General features: G+C 42.7%; 1 protein-coding gene across 4 annotated transcripts in view; it reads right to left on the bottom strand.

The window, feature by feature from the left end:
• LOC137861127 (glypican-5-like) overlaps nt 1–13,197 on the bottom strand; it is a 418,126-nt gene that overhangs the window by 39,562 nt on the left and 365,367 nt on the right. The window lies entirely within an intron of this gene.

The raw sequence follows: 13,197 nt of genomic DNA, 5'->3' as shown, positions 1-13,197 counted from the left end.
GTTACTTTACCACTGCATTTACTGCCACTACTGCTAGCAAAATATGATGTTCAGCATTGGCATTAACATATCAAGAGAGAGCTTGATAAATTGCATATGGCTCTAAAGTTGTGAGATTGATTAAAGGATGGAAAACACTTCCTACAGTGACAATCTCAAGAAGTTCAATTTATTTAGCTTAACAAAGAGAAGGCTAAGGTGAATCTGATCACAGACCAAGTAAATATTTACTTGGGGAAAACAGAACCAATAAGAGGAAGCTTTTCATCCCAGCAGTCCCATAGGTGCAATATGAAACCAAGTAAATTTTGGCTGGAAATAAAACTACACACTTTCAGTAATAAAGGAATAAAGCACTCGAGGAATTGCTGGACATTTTAAAATTAGGAATAGATGCTTCTTTAAAAAGATACACAGATATACTATATCACAAGGTGAAATCCAGGCCAGCTCAAAAAAAAACACAACCAAACATAACAGATAAGGTAATTCGTTATCAGTCTTCTGATTTTTCATTTCCTCTGCATCTTAACACTCAACAGAAATCGTTTGATTCAACAAAAAACCTTGATGTCATATATTGCTTATAGCTCAATTCTGCTTCTCCAAAACCCATCCCTTTCAAGTTTTGAGTACAAGCCCATCACAGTAGGTCTTTAATAGGTAAGAATATACACTGCTGTCTTTAATGCCACATGTATTACCACACATGCTCGCACCTCTGTTCATACCTGCTCCCACATGCTGTTTCCTCGAGCGCTCCTTTACTCACCGCAGTGCACAGCAGCTCTTGAGCTCAGCTTGCCCAAACCCCATCACGTCCCTGGCTCACTGCATGGGCTGCTCCTGCTGCAGCCCTGATGGTTGGCGTCTCCTCTAACTCCCTGCAGCTGGGGTCTCCTCTAACTGCCCCCTGGAAGGGCACAGCCCCTGGGGTTCTCACTGCCCTCTTGGGCCTATGGGAGGCAGTTCCTGGTATCTTTTCCTGGGTTAGCTGTGTGCTACAGGCAGTGAAGTAAGAGGTACAGGTTCTCCCTGGCTCCCATGCTGCTCATTGCTTAGGGAATAGGAAGCTTGTGCTTCCCTTCAGCTCCTCTCTTTGCTTCATTAATTGCACTGACCCCAGGGGTGGCTGCCAGGGTTCCTGCCACTTCCCGGGGTGTCCCTGTGTCCAAACCCAGTCATTTGTTCCCAAAAGCTAAGGTCCCTTTTACACATCTCTCCCCAGCCTGCAGGTAGCAGAGTACAGGACCTTCCCCTCCGAATGCCCTGGGCTTCCCCTTCCATCCCCTTTCCTCCTCACCTACCCTGCTCCAGCCCAGCCTACCCGCAGGCCCAGGAAAGCACTCTGCTTCCTCAATACACCTCCTTCTCAGAAACAAACCTTCACCCACAGCTCTCAAACACACAGGCAGGGCCTGAACCCCTGTGCCTTGCAGAAGTCCCTTCACCTCTGACAGGGCATCACTTGTAGCGCCTGGGAGCAGCAAGCAAATGAGAAGGGCTCGTCAAACTGTTGAATGAAGGCTCTTTGTAAGAAACAGCCAAGCCAGCGGAATGTAAAGATGCCAGAGAAACCCTCCACGAAGCCCCCAGAGCTAGATAGACGAGCTGCCGACCTGCTGCCAGCCAGCCGGGGGCTGTGCCAGCCCCTGTGAGGCAGCAGACAAGGCCCTGCTGGCTGCGCTGCTCAGCCTGCCGCGCAGCCTCCCGCTTGGCAGTCAGGCTTGGGACCTTTCGGAAGCACGGAAACGCTTCCACCGTCTGGTGTTTGTGCAATATTTTGGAACTGAAAACCAATTAAAGCGTTTTGTTTGCCCTGCTTGGGATAGTAAGAGTATCAAGAACGGCATCACTGCTCCTGCTGCTCTGCCTGCAGGGAACCCCTGCCCGGCCCCACAGTGCACTCAGAGGGATGAGGACCAAGTCTTCCCTTGGGTCTTTCAGCTGTTTCCCTGAGAATTTATTCATGTGAGATGCAACGTATTTATTAAATCTGCCCACTGATTTTTCTAATTGACTGACCAGTCTACGTTTGCCAAAGCCATTCCTTCAGAACAGCAGGGCTGGCCCAGGAGGCAGCCCCGGAGCACAGCTGGGCCCCAGATGCCTCGGGAACAGAGCGAGGCTTCATGTCGCAGCCAGGCCTCGGTGCCACATACAAGCCCTCCTCCTCTGCCCCTCTCACTGGCAATGCTTTTTGCAGAACTGGAGTTACTACAGCTGACAAAACCTGGTTTGGGGGCAGGGACCACTTTTTCACTCGATGTTTCTTCTCGGCCCTGATCCGTGACTGCAGTTCCTGCCTTCTGCAGGGACAGCAGTGACAACACAGCTGTTAGCCCACGTGCTTTTGCCCACAGCATGCTTCACAGCAGAGATGTGAGAAACCAGCGGACCCGAATGTGTGCAACATTACATGTGTATTGGAGCTTTTATATTTACTTATTTAAAAGCAACAATGATAACAACAACAACCCTCTGTCATTATTAAGAAAATCAAAACTTATTTGCTGAGATCTTGGCCTCACCAAAGCCTGGGAATTGTGGGTCTAGCTTCCTACTTTCCTCTCTTTATCATGAGTCTCATGTGGGAACAGCTGAGATCAGTCAGCTACAAAACTAACACTGTGACTCAAAAATCAGCTCTAGTAGCCTTTGGATTAGGACCATAAATAATGATTTTTAGGAAATCTTGACACGTACTGTACAAGTAAAACAAACAAAAGGGCTAATAGGTTGCATACATCACTTAGTATAATAAACCTCTGCTGATTTATTACATTTTTAATTCTTGCAATGTGCAAAAAGGTTAAGTTAATCATTTCTGTAGAGGTATAATAATACTGGGCTCAAATGACATCTTGCTGCAGTGCAGTTTGCCTGCAGGACTAATAAAAACAGATCATTAAAACAACTGGATTTGGCTTTGTTTAGAATCACCATAGGATAAAGGGAAGCAAATTAATTACAAAGAGAAAAATGGGCAAAGTAAATGAAATAGACAGATAATAGTGAATACTGTACATTAGTATTTACTGAAGAATTAGAGAGTATAAAAACTTTTAATATGGCCAGCAATGAGGTGTGAAATACTCCACATTAGCAGGTTACTTGCTGCTGTGAAAGAATATAAAGCAACGGGATAAGGTGCAATCAGAGGTCATTTCCATCCTTCTGCACTTAATTACACTCTACTCCATTTGCAAATACAAACAAAGCTTTTAAACAGAACCACACAAAATAAACACATATACATGTATGAAAAATTAAATACTTTTTAATGGTGCTAGACTGAGGATCAAATTTCACCACTGGACATAGCTCCTCCCATGATTGCTCCTGTCACATTTCTTCTGAACATACCACTTCACAGTCAAATCTGTTTTTCTCTGCAAAGTGACAAATTTCTACTTGAAAAATTACCAGCTGCTTCTCTAGTAAAGTGACAAAATATTTAATAGATGATCAAACACCGATTGCTCTTTTTTTTTTTTTTTTTTAAATTAGCAGTTCCCCCTTCTCCTTTTCAAATTAGTCCCACTTATGTCTAGAGGCAAAGAATATTGTAAATCACACTTATGAGTTTTTAAAAAGGATGTCTTTCTGGTTTGCATATACCCTCCTTTCTTAACCTACTAATAGAAACTGGAAAATGACCTGCTGTGCTAAGGTAGCCCGTCCTGTAACTAACTGCCATGAACTATCTCTAGAGTTCCTCACTCAAATTTGGGACCTCATTCTATGAACAACAGAAGCCATATTTTACAAAACATTACTTATTAAGTAGCAGTTTAAATGATTTCATCAGAGGTCATCTTCAGAAAAGAGATGCTTGCACCATTAAATACTTATAGTACTGTGGAGTTATGGACACACTAAGAGGTTTGTTTTCCTACGCAGCTTGTTCAGCTCTAAAGGTACCCACAGAAGGTGATTGAGAGCCAGGACTGAATTTGGGTACTCTGAAGTACATTTTGGGAACAGTGATTCTCCTGCCACTCACTGTCTCCCCGTAATGTGTAGGGAGAGCTGCTTTCCTGAAACAGGCAGCGTATCCTTAATGGCTCAGAATGAGAAATGGAAGATTTCACATGTGACTATGTATTAATAACTCTCTTGGCAATGTTTTGAGGAGCTTCCACATGGAAATCCCACTGACTGAACACCCTCCTTACCAAAAAGCAGATGGATCAAGCTCTAAAGACAGAGCTTTTTTGACTTCTTGAGCCCTGTACACGTACTACAGTTGAGCTTTGAAACATAAATACCACTTTCCTTGACCCTGCACCTATGATAGAAATAAAGGATAAATGCCTCTTCCCCAGGGAAGGTAATTCTCACCAGACCCTGGCCAAAATGTCAGATGTGATGCTGTGAGCTGGGATGGAGCTGACACCCAGGAGCAGTGAGAGCTGCATTACCTCCACCCCATCGAAAATGCTACCAGTGCCGCAGCACTGACAAAGAAGTAATGAGTTATTTTACACACCCTTATGCTGGCAATACAGACAAACAGCTCATCAAGGAAATTCGAAACTAGCAGTGGTTAACATTTTAGGAAAAAAGCAATCCCAAATCAATGTAATAAGCATAACTCCTACTGTCAGTGCCACTGAAGCCACATTGATCGAGTTGCAGCTTTTTTAGCCACTTGGGCATACAGCTGAGCCGCACAGCATGACCCAAAGGTTAGTGATCCTTGACCACTTAAAGCTAGGACTGGAACTAATGCCAACTATAAGCCCAAGAAACATCCATTCATTAGTCAGTGGAGGAAAATGTGCTTCAGAGCCTGTTTTCAGAAGGTCTACTGAAAAATACATATTGAAACCATATCTACATCCTTATTTTATACGGTAATTGGCAGCACTGAACAACCCCCCCCCCGCCCCCACCCAAAGTGTCACAAGAAACAGGACTGGAGACCCACGAAACGAGCAGCTTTCACTCTAGATCAGCTCAAACTTCATCATATGCACACATGCAGAGTTATGCTGAAATAACAGAAGGGGAGGAATGGGGCAGGAACAAGGAGGTAGGCTGCCTCTTCAAAATCCTTTTACTCTGCATCTCTTGCTCCTGTTAATAAAACAAACAGCTCTTGTTTTGAAAACCTCCCTACCCACTATATTGTCCTGTTAGAGTGGAGATTCTCAAAACTCAGCTATTTCGCCAGGATGGCACAACTGAGAGAAAGGAAACTTTCACCAGAGGTAGGGTCCAAGAACAGCAGAACTGCACACCTCACCTGGCCTGTGCATTCAGTATAAACAGAGGCAGAAAGAAACAGAAAAGCAGCTAACCCCAGTTCAGTGACAGGTATGATAAAATACCTAAAACATATGACAATATTTAACTGCTTAAAATATGGTTCATGGATTGCTTTTCACTGTTGTTGCATTTTGTTTCTACTCTCATAAGCAGCACTTTTACAAAAAACACAGTGCAGAGTAAGACGTGCTATTGATATAATAATAGAGCAATGGACAAAGAAACCAGAAATGGGAGAAAAAACCAAGTGTACACCGAGTTTCAGTAAGGGATCTCTTACTTCCTGTGGTAATGGCAGGTAAGATGAAACACTCATATTTTCACAGGAAAATAAAGACTTGCTTTGACAATAATATTCTAAGTAGCATATCTTTCTTATCAGCACATCATGGTGTCATCTCTTAGAAACTGAACTAGATTATCAGGACAAGTGTTACTCTTATACTGCAAAGAACCTGCAAGACTGCAAGCAAAGCAGCTGATCACATTTTAAAGTAGATGACTAAAATTATCATCAGCTAATGCTTTTGTAGAAAGCAGGTCTTGTCAAAAAAAAAAAAAAAAAGGCAAAGGAAATCCCCTGATATCAATCTATACCAAGACCCCATTTGATTGATAATGACCATTTCATTATTGTGATGCATTTTTATATGGTGTTTGGTTCAGTGTAGCAGAATACTCTGGATATAAACAGATTAATAACAAGTCAACTGAGAAAATTAAAGTGTTAACTTCCTAAAGGGAGGATCAGATGTTTTTAATGATTTTTTCCTAATGAATTGTTACTGGTCTCCCTGTACTTTTCAATACTTTTCATCCATGATACAGATGCAAATCAATTCTTGCTGTGACCACGACCCGAGCATGACATAGGTAAATAAAGAAGAAGAAAGGGTGGTCATACTGAGGAAGCTAGGTCCCCATTGCATTTAAATAAATGGTATTTTAATGGAATCAAATGTGATGTTGTACATCAAAACATGACTAATGAAGGCCCAGAAAGTAGTTCTTCGAAGAGTTTGGCAGGCACTGGTCAAGCAGGTTCAGCCTGAGCAGAAGCTATGGCCAGGCTAAGGCAATCCAGGAGCATGGGAATGGAACCAGTGAGGATGGCACTGATTTTGTTCTGTGCTGTTGGTAGTCTGACAGTGCAACTCAGTGGATTATTGCTGGCAGTAATTTTTTTACATCAATATTGAAAATTTGGAGAAGCTTTCTCTCTCTCTTTTTTTTTTTTTTTTCTAAAAAGAAACTCCTCAGCTTTCTTGGAAACTTGATCCTGATGGTGGAAAACTGAAGACAGGAATTCAGATAAAAAGCTAGGTGAAAGAGTTCAAAGTGAATATAAGCAAGCCCTAGGACTGAACGTCCAGAGAAGTGGTATATTCCCCATCTCTTAACAGTTCCCTGTCACGTACTTAACCTTTCCTTCTAGACACACTTCAGTGAAACACAAATGACTTGGCTCAGTCGGGGAGCAGCTGTATGCTCGTTCTTGCCTGCAATTTCTAGAAGGACTCCCAATGTGACCTGATAGTGTATTCAGGTCTTGAGCTCCACAAATTACTGAAAAGTAAGTAGTGGTCTTCGCACTTCTGTTCCACAGCAAGGGTGTTCTCATTGACTTGTGAGAGCTAACATTACCCATAAAATTAAGGTTAAATGTGTTAATCACTGATCATCCTAATCAGCATTTTAAATTGACTTCAGTTCACTACCTCAAACAAGGCTAGAAACACTGCAGCAACTTGAAGGGGGAGTCCAAATAAAGCAGAGTTTATGCCTGACTTCTAAAGCTTGTTTTTACTCTAGCTCTAAGCACACAAACCCACAGATAAACAGCCAATACCACTACCAAAAGAACAGTCCCAGAAAGCAATACGCGCACAATGAATTATATTATTGCATGCCTTGTAATGTACATTGTAACGCACACGTTGTAACAGCTTACAGTGATGTCTGCTGAAGGAGACACTTCTCTGCTGCCCCTCATTTGCTTCTACCTTCTCCTGTGTCTTCTGATCTTTCGTGTTACTGCCACTAGCAAACCTTTATCATGTACATGGAAGCATACTCTTGTACCCCTCTGCAATTCAAAATGCAGCTTGAAGATGTCTTGATATTCTGATCCCATTACCTTCCTTTGCTTCCCCAAACTACCTCTCGAACTAATCCTGATCCATCCTCTTCATCTGTTATCTTGCACTTCCCCATGCTGTGCCTCCATTAAAAGAGCTTCATTCCATTTTGTTGTTCATTTCACTTCTGAAAAGGGCCATGCTAAGGTAAGCATGCTGTCAACAATAAATCATACACACAGCTCCATCACGTGAGCTAGGGTTAGCTGATAGCCAGGTCTCCTGGGTGAATTCCACTCGTTCTACGATCTCATTTGCTGTCCTGGAAAATGTTAAGCACATGGAATTATGCAGACCACAAAATGCTGCGTGAATGGAGATCTAAGCAGGGAAAGCTTGTGTTTTCTTAATGAACACCTGCCTAAGAGCTGCTGCCAGCAGCATGTGCAGATGACACCAGAAAGAGCCAGGTATTGACTGGTGTCTCCAGGGTGCAGGGGGAATTGCTAAAGGTCTCCTGAAAGCACAGCCCACAGTATTTCCTTGGAGATCTGCGAGTTGCTGGTAATAACATTATCCCTGCAGCCCCTGTTACCCAGATCTGCAGTGCCACAGTGCAGAACCAGTAAGAGGCTTTCCAGAAAGGGAGATGCAAACGAGTGCCCCATTTACTAACACTGTCACTTTAAAGGATATATAGATTAAATAAAGTCCAACACGCTGCTTCTGAGTAGGCAGGCTGTTGTGGGTAAGACGCTTCCTACTGTGTTGACTTCTTAAATCTACCAGTGCCTGCTCAAGAAGAGCTGAAACTGATTATACTCGATGTGCTAAATGTCACTTAGTCATGATATGTGATGTTTCTTCCTGCCTCCCATGGATTAGAAGAAAACAAGCTGGGCTGTAATTTTGTATCAGTGAGAGAAAATTCAGCCACCAAAGGGCCAAGGAAACGCTGCCAGGCTGGTGAGGGTGGCAGAAGATGGAAAGAAAAATATAGTACATACTTGAACTACATTTTAAAAGCTAAGGAGATATTTTAAGGAGATAAGACACTTGCTAATGTGATGCTTATATTAAAATTGTATCCAGATTGGATAGTGGTATAAAATGTGTCACTGGATCTAACATTTCCATATTGTATGTTGTGAATTTTGCCTTGAGGGCAGAATAAGATGCAAAGGGAAAGGGAGCTCCCCCCCACGTCCCAGCTGAGTTTCATGCTGCTGCATCAGCAGGCTGACATAACCAAAAGACACTAGAAAGGGGGTGAGCTGAATCAATCAGAATAAAACATTTTAGCATTTCTGGAACTCTTCAATGATAAAATCTAAGCCTGGTGAAGGTGTATTTAATTTCAGTCTAGTACTGCTGTATTTTGGTAAAAATCTGTGATATTAAGCACCACAAATAGCTCACTTGCCAAATGACAATAGTGTTTTATTAACTTTTGTTCTGGTAGTTATCTGGGAGAACAAGCCATGAGGGACTCAGAGGGGAAGGAAAGGCAAGTGGATTTCTGTGGAAGGAGCCCAGTGCCATTCCCACTCATCACAGACGGGATGCCAGTCTGACATTTTTGGTATTACTAGGAATATGTAGAGAGCCCATCATCCTAGAGAGAGAATCAAAACTCATTTTAATACAGAGCTTTAAGGCCAAATGGGAGAACACATGCACCAACCTGGTGCAGGGCTCATTACTGACATAGCGTTCTCTGTGTAACGGTTTATGAGCTGGAGAAAAGGATGAATTATACAGACAACAGGACGTTGTCAACACAAACGGAAGGCTTATCAGAAAAAAGCCGTTTATCATTAGTAAACATTCAGACTAAGAGAAGCTGCTAATATCCTGTGTGGCATGACATTAAGAACAGCAAGGCTGAAGCATCTTTCACCTCTGGTTGTAATCAAAGAGAGCTGCAAAGATGATGTGCTCAGGAGCCAGGTATTTTAGCAAATACATGATTTCTCTTTCATAAAAAAATACAGTAGCAAGAAGCTCACGAGCAAGCTCCTCTAGATTAAATTAATATTATCTGTAAATAACCAGGGAAAAAAAAAAAACTTAATCCTCAGGACTATTTTGCATGCCACTTACTGCACTTGGGAGAAGAAGAACAAACGCTGGACAGATTTCTCTCGAGTGGTGGGGGAGATAGTTTAAGTAACAGCAACTACAGTACAATTTTCTTCCTTGGATTGAGGTCTCTCTGTGCAGTATGCCTTCCTGACAGCCCCTCGGACACAGCCTCTGTGCTGCCACGGGGACGCCATCTGCACGTGGGGGACATGCAGATGTTTTTACTTACAGAGATTGGACTGTGCACTTAGTCACATGGTCTGAACTTTTGGGTAGACCTGTGCGGTGTCAAGAGTTGGACTTGATGATCCTTAAGGGTCCCTTCCAACTCAGGATATTCTATGTGGAAAGCCAGACTGTGCAGCCAGGTAGACGATGCCTGTCTGTCACCCGGCTGCTGCTTGTCAGGCTACAGCACAGAGAAAGGCCACTGCTGCTGTATGAGGTGGCACAATTTGTCCTGGGACAGAACTTGGCCAGTAATTTGAGCAGCACCACCTCCTGGAACCAGGACACACAAAATGGGTTCCCTCCACAATTTAGGAGGTAGCTAGCACGGGCAGCAGCAATCCTCTCATCACAGAACAGGCTTCACAGATTAGCGAAGAGTCTCAGGAAGAGGCATGTGAAGCCAGTGGTGCTGCAGGTATGCTGCCATGTCACCCAAGCTCAGCAGATGCAAGCGAGGCTGGATATTTCCACAGGGTTTACAGATTTACCTTTGGGTGACAACACTCTCATAAGGTTGGGAGCTCTTGACATCCTATCCAAATTGACCTAAATCAAGACTTGACATTTTTGCTCAGGTCAGGAGAAATCTCCCTCCTTAACAAATACATGTTCGTGACCAGAATGTCCTGTTTAACCTGCGTCAAGTCCTAAGAACTCATCCTGGTGCTAAATCACGTTAAGAGAAGCAACTACTTATCTTTAATAAACCTTCCTCTTGCCCACTCCTAAATTCAGATCTTTTTCACTTTTTCCTTTAGAAGATATTTATCACAGTAAATTTCTCAATTTTACTTCTCTTCCTTCTAAAGGTCAAGGTACAATGTTGTATTTATAGAAAAATCATAGTTATCAACAGCTAACATATGGGATGTACTGAATAGCAGGAGTCACAGTATTTATATCATATTTACTGCAAATGTGTTTACAGCCTCATTTCTCTTATACTGCTGGGTGATGCACTAACTCACAAATTAAACATTAACAGTGATGGCAACTGATTTACTAAATAGGAATTATAATGATTCACTAAATTACAGCAGCACCTGCTGTTACATATTGGCATTTATGAGACCTGTATTGATGAATTTTAATACTACAGTGTGTTACAGATACCAACTAATAAATTCTACACTCAAATCAATATAGCTCATGAAAATCGGTAATAATTATTCTGCCATCTAATAGAGAGGCTTTTCACTGGTTGCAACATTTGCCTTCATGTTCAAGGTTGCATACTTGTGTCTACTAAGTTCAGATCACAAGAGGCAACAGGACAATCCAAATAAATTCTCCCGTAAAAGCAAAGCTCAGCAGTGAAGTCATATTCTAGCATGAGTTACAGACTTCCTGTGACGTCTCAAACTTATTCCCATCTTCCCTTGACTGGACAGAAAGCAACTACAAACCCCAAACCACTCTTAGGTTGAATTTATGGGCAGTAAAGCTGCTTCTGCTGCAGCCTGTCCTTTCTCGGTTTGCATTCTGATGGGAAACAACGTGCTTCTGGAACTGAACCGGCTCTTAAGCATGAGATTTATTGCCTGATATGCTGCAAGTGTAGCTGCTGTGCTAGCCTAATGCAAGCAGATGGACCTCCTAGAGCTGCCTCCCAGCGTGTCCCTCCATACTGCTCTGGTAAACCAGCTTGGATCAGAACTAACTCTGCTTTATAAAGACAGACAATACATGACACTCCCATTAAACAGCTTTGTTTTGTTTATTTTTAAAAGCTTGGCTTTTTCCCAAAGAAAATATCGTTATGGGATCAGGGTTGCTTTGTGAGACAAAGTTTCTCCCTTTTGCCCTGTCACCTGTGCTCTATGAATGCCCTTATACAAAACAGGAAACACTTGGCAGAGAGTCAACTGCACGCTGACACCAGGGCACCTTTCACCTCCAACCTCATCCTACTAATCAGCCTAGATATCTGATAGCTAATGCTTGCTGCTGTCTATTGGTTCCTTGTCTCTAGTCAATACATCAGTGCTCAAAACCCAAATACCTCAATCGGTAGAGAAAACCACTCCTGTCTGCCTGCAGGCCTACAGCTCTGCATTTCCTCTTCTTCAGTGCAGGATCACATAGTTCAGTTGAAAGGTTTGCTTATGCGGGAACTCGCTACTTCTGAGCACGCAGTGAGTGTATCTCTTCCTTCAATTTCACCGTGTTTCTTTAATCAACCTGTAGCTGTCAATCTGCCAACTTTTAGACACTGAGAATCAGATCTGAAAGTCCTCAGTGCTTACAGAATTGGATTAAAAATCTGAATATAAAGTAGAGATAAAGCTTGTTGCTTTACAACCCTTTAAAATAAAATATACATTTGAAAGCTAGTATGGCTATATAATGTGAAGAAACTGCCTAACACATACAGACAACACAGCTTTACACCGTGTGCTACAGAAAGCAAACTGTGCAGCCCTCCTGCAAAACTGACAGTCGTCAGACAGAAATCTCATCTCAAATCCCCTCTGCCGCCTCCCACCGAACATGCCAGCCAGTGCTGTGAGAAGCATCAGGACTGCAAACCTACCAAGAACTCTCCTATGGATCACCTCATTAAACTATCATCTGTCATTGTAATTTCGTTACTTGGGGCCTAGACTATTTCTACTCAGGATTGTTTTTCAACACCCCTGGTAGCGGATCGTTCACCTAGCTGACATTTTATTTCATTTTTACAATTCTAATCTAATCTGCTGGCTAGCAGGATTGTTTTAGCAGTCACGAATTCGGGGGCACACAGAAAGAAGTTCAGCACAAGACAGCCTCTTTACTTTGCTGATACTTTACAAAAATCTACCAAAACCCCACATTTCTCTAATTTCTTTTTATTATAAACTCTCTGTGCTCTTCAGGTTAGACTGACTGAAAAGGACTGCGCTCCATTATCACAGTCCATTTAAAATATGTATTAAACGCAAAGCTATGCATAAGCTCATTTTATACCAAAATAAAACCAGATCTGTAAAAACCTGTGGAATCTCAGACCACTTCTCAGATTACTTAGTGCTTATGTCAAAGAAAACAGATCTCAGTCGAAGCAGCTCATCATGCAAAGAAAGGCATTGAGGCCTGTCACACCTCCTTCCACATGTCACGAGCCTGCAGGACCTTGCCTTTCCCCTTCAAAGGCCTACCTTGAGTCCACTGCTTCTCCCTCCACAGGGGATCCAGGAACATCCCACATCTTTAAAAAGATTCCCCGCAGGAGCTACGCAACTCGCAGGTGTCTGTGGTGATGCAGGGGAACCTTTTAGACCAAAATCCAAACTCTGAGCTGAAGCACCTGGCAATCCTAGCATTCCTTCTGGCCTTGCATTTCTTCATTCTCAGCAAATTTTTCACCCAATTTTGTGATGTTGCTGCTCTTTCCAGGCTCTTGCCATACTACTCAAACTTTTCTGGCCTCTCTCAGCTGCTCACAGTTATAATTTAATAGAATAAATTAAAACCTCAGGACAGGTGTTTTCTGCTTGATGAGAAGGGCCAAGAGGGGATGTGCATGTGGTGCTGTGAGATACTTCAC

This window comes from Anas acuta, chromosome 9 (assembly GCF_963932015.1).
Source record: "Anas acuta chromosome 9, bAnaAcu1.1, whole genome shotgun sequence".
NCBI classification, from domain to species: Eukaryota; Metazoa; Chordata; class Aves; order Anseriformes; family Anatidae; genus Anas; species Anas acuta.
The sequence above is the reverse complement of the archived record's forward strand: the minus strand, read 5'-3'. Positions and strand labels throughout refer to the sequence as shown.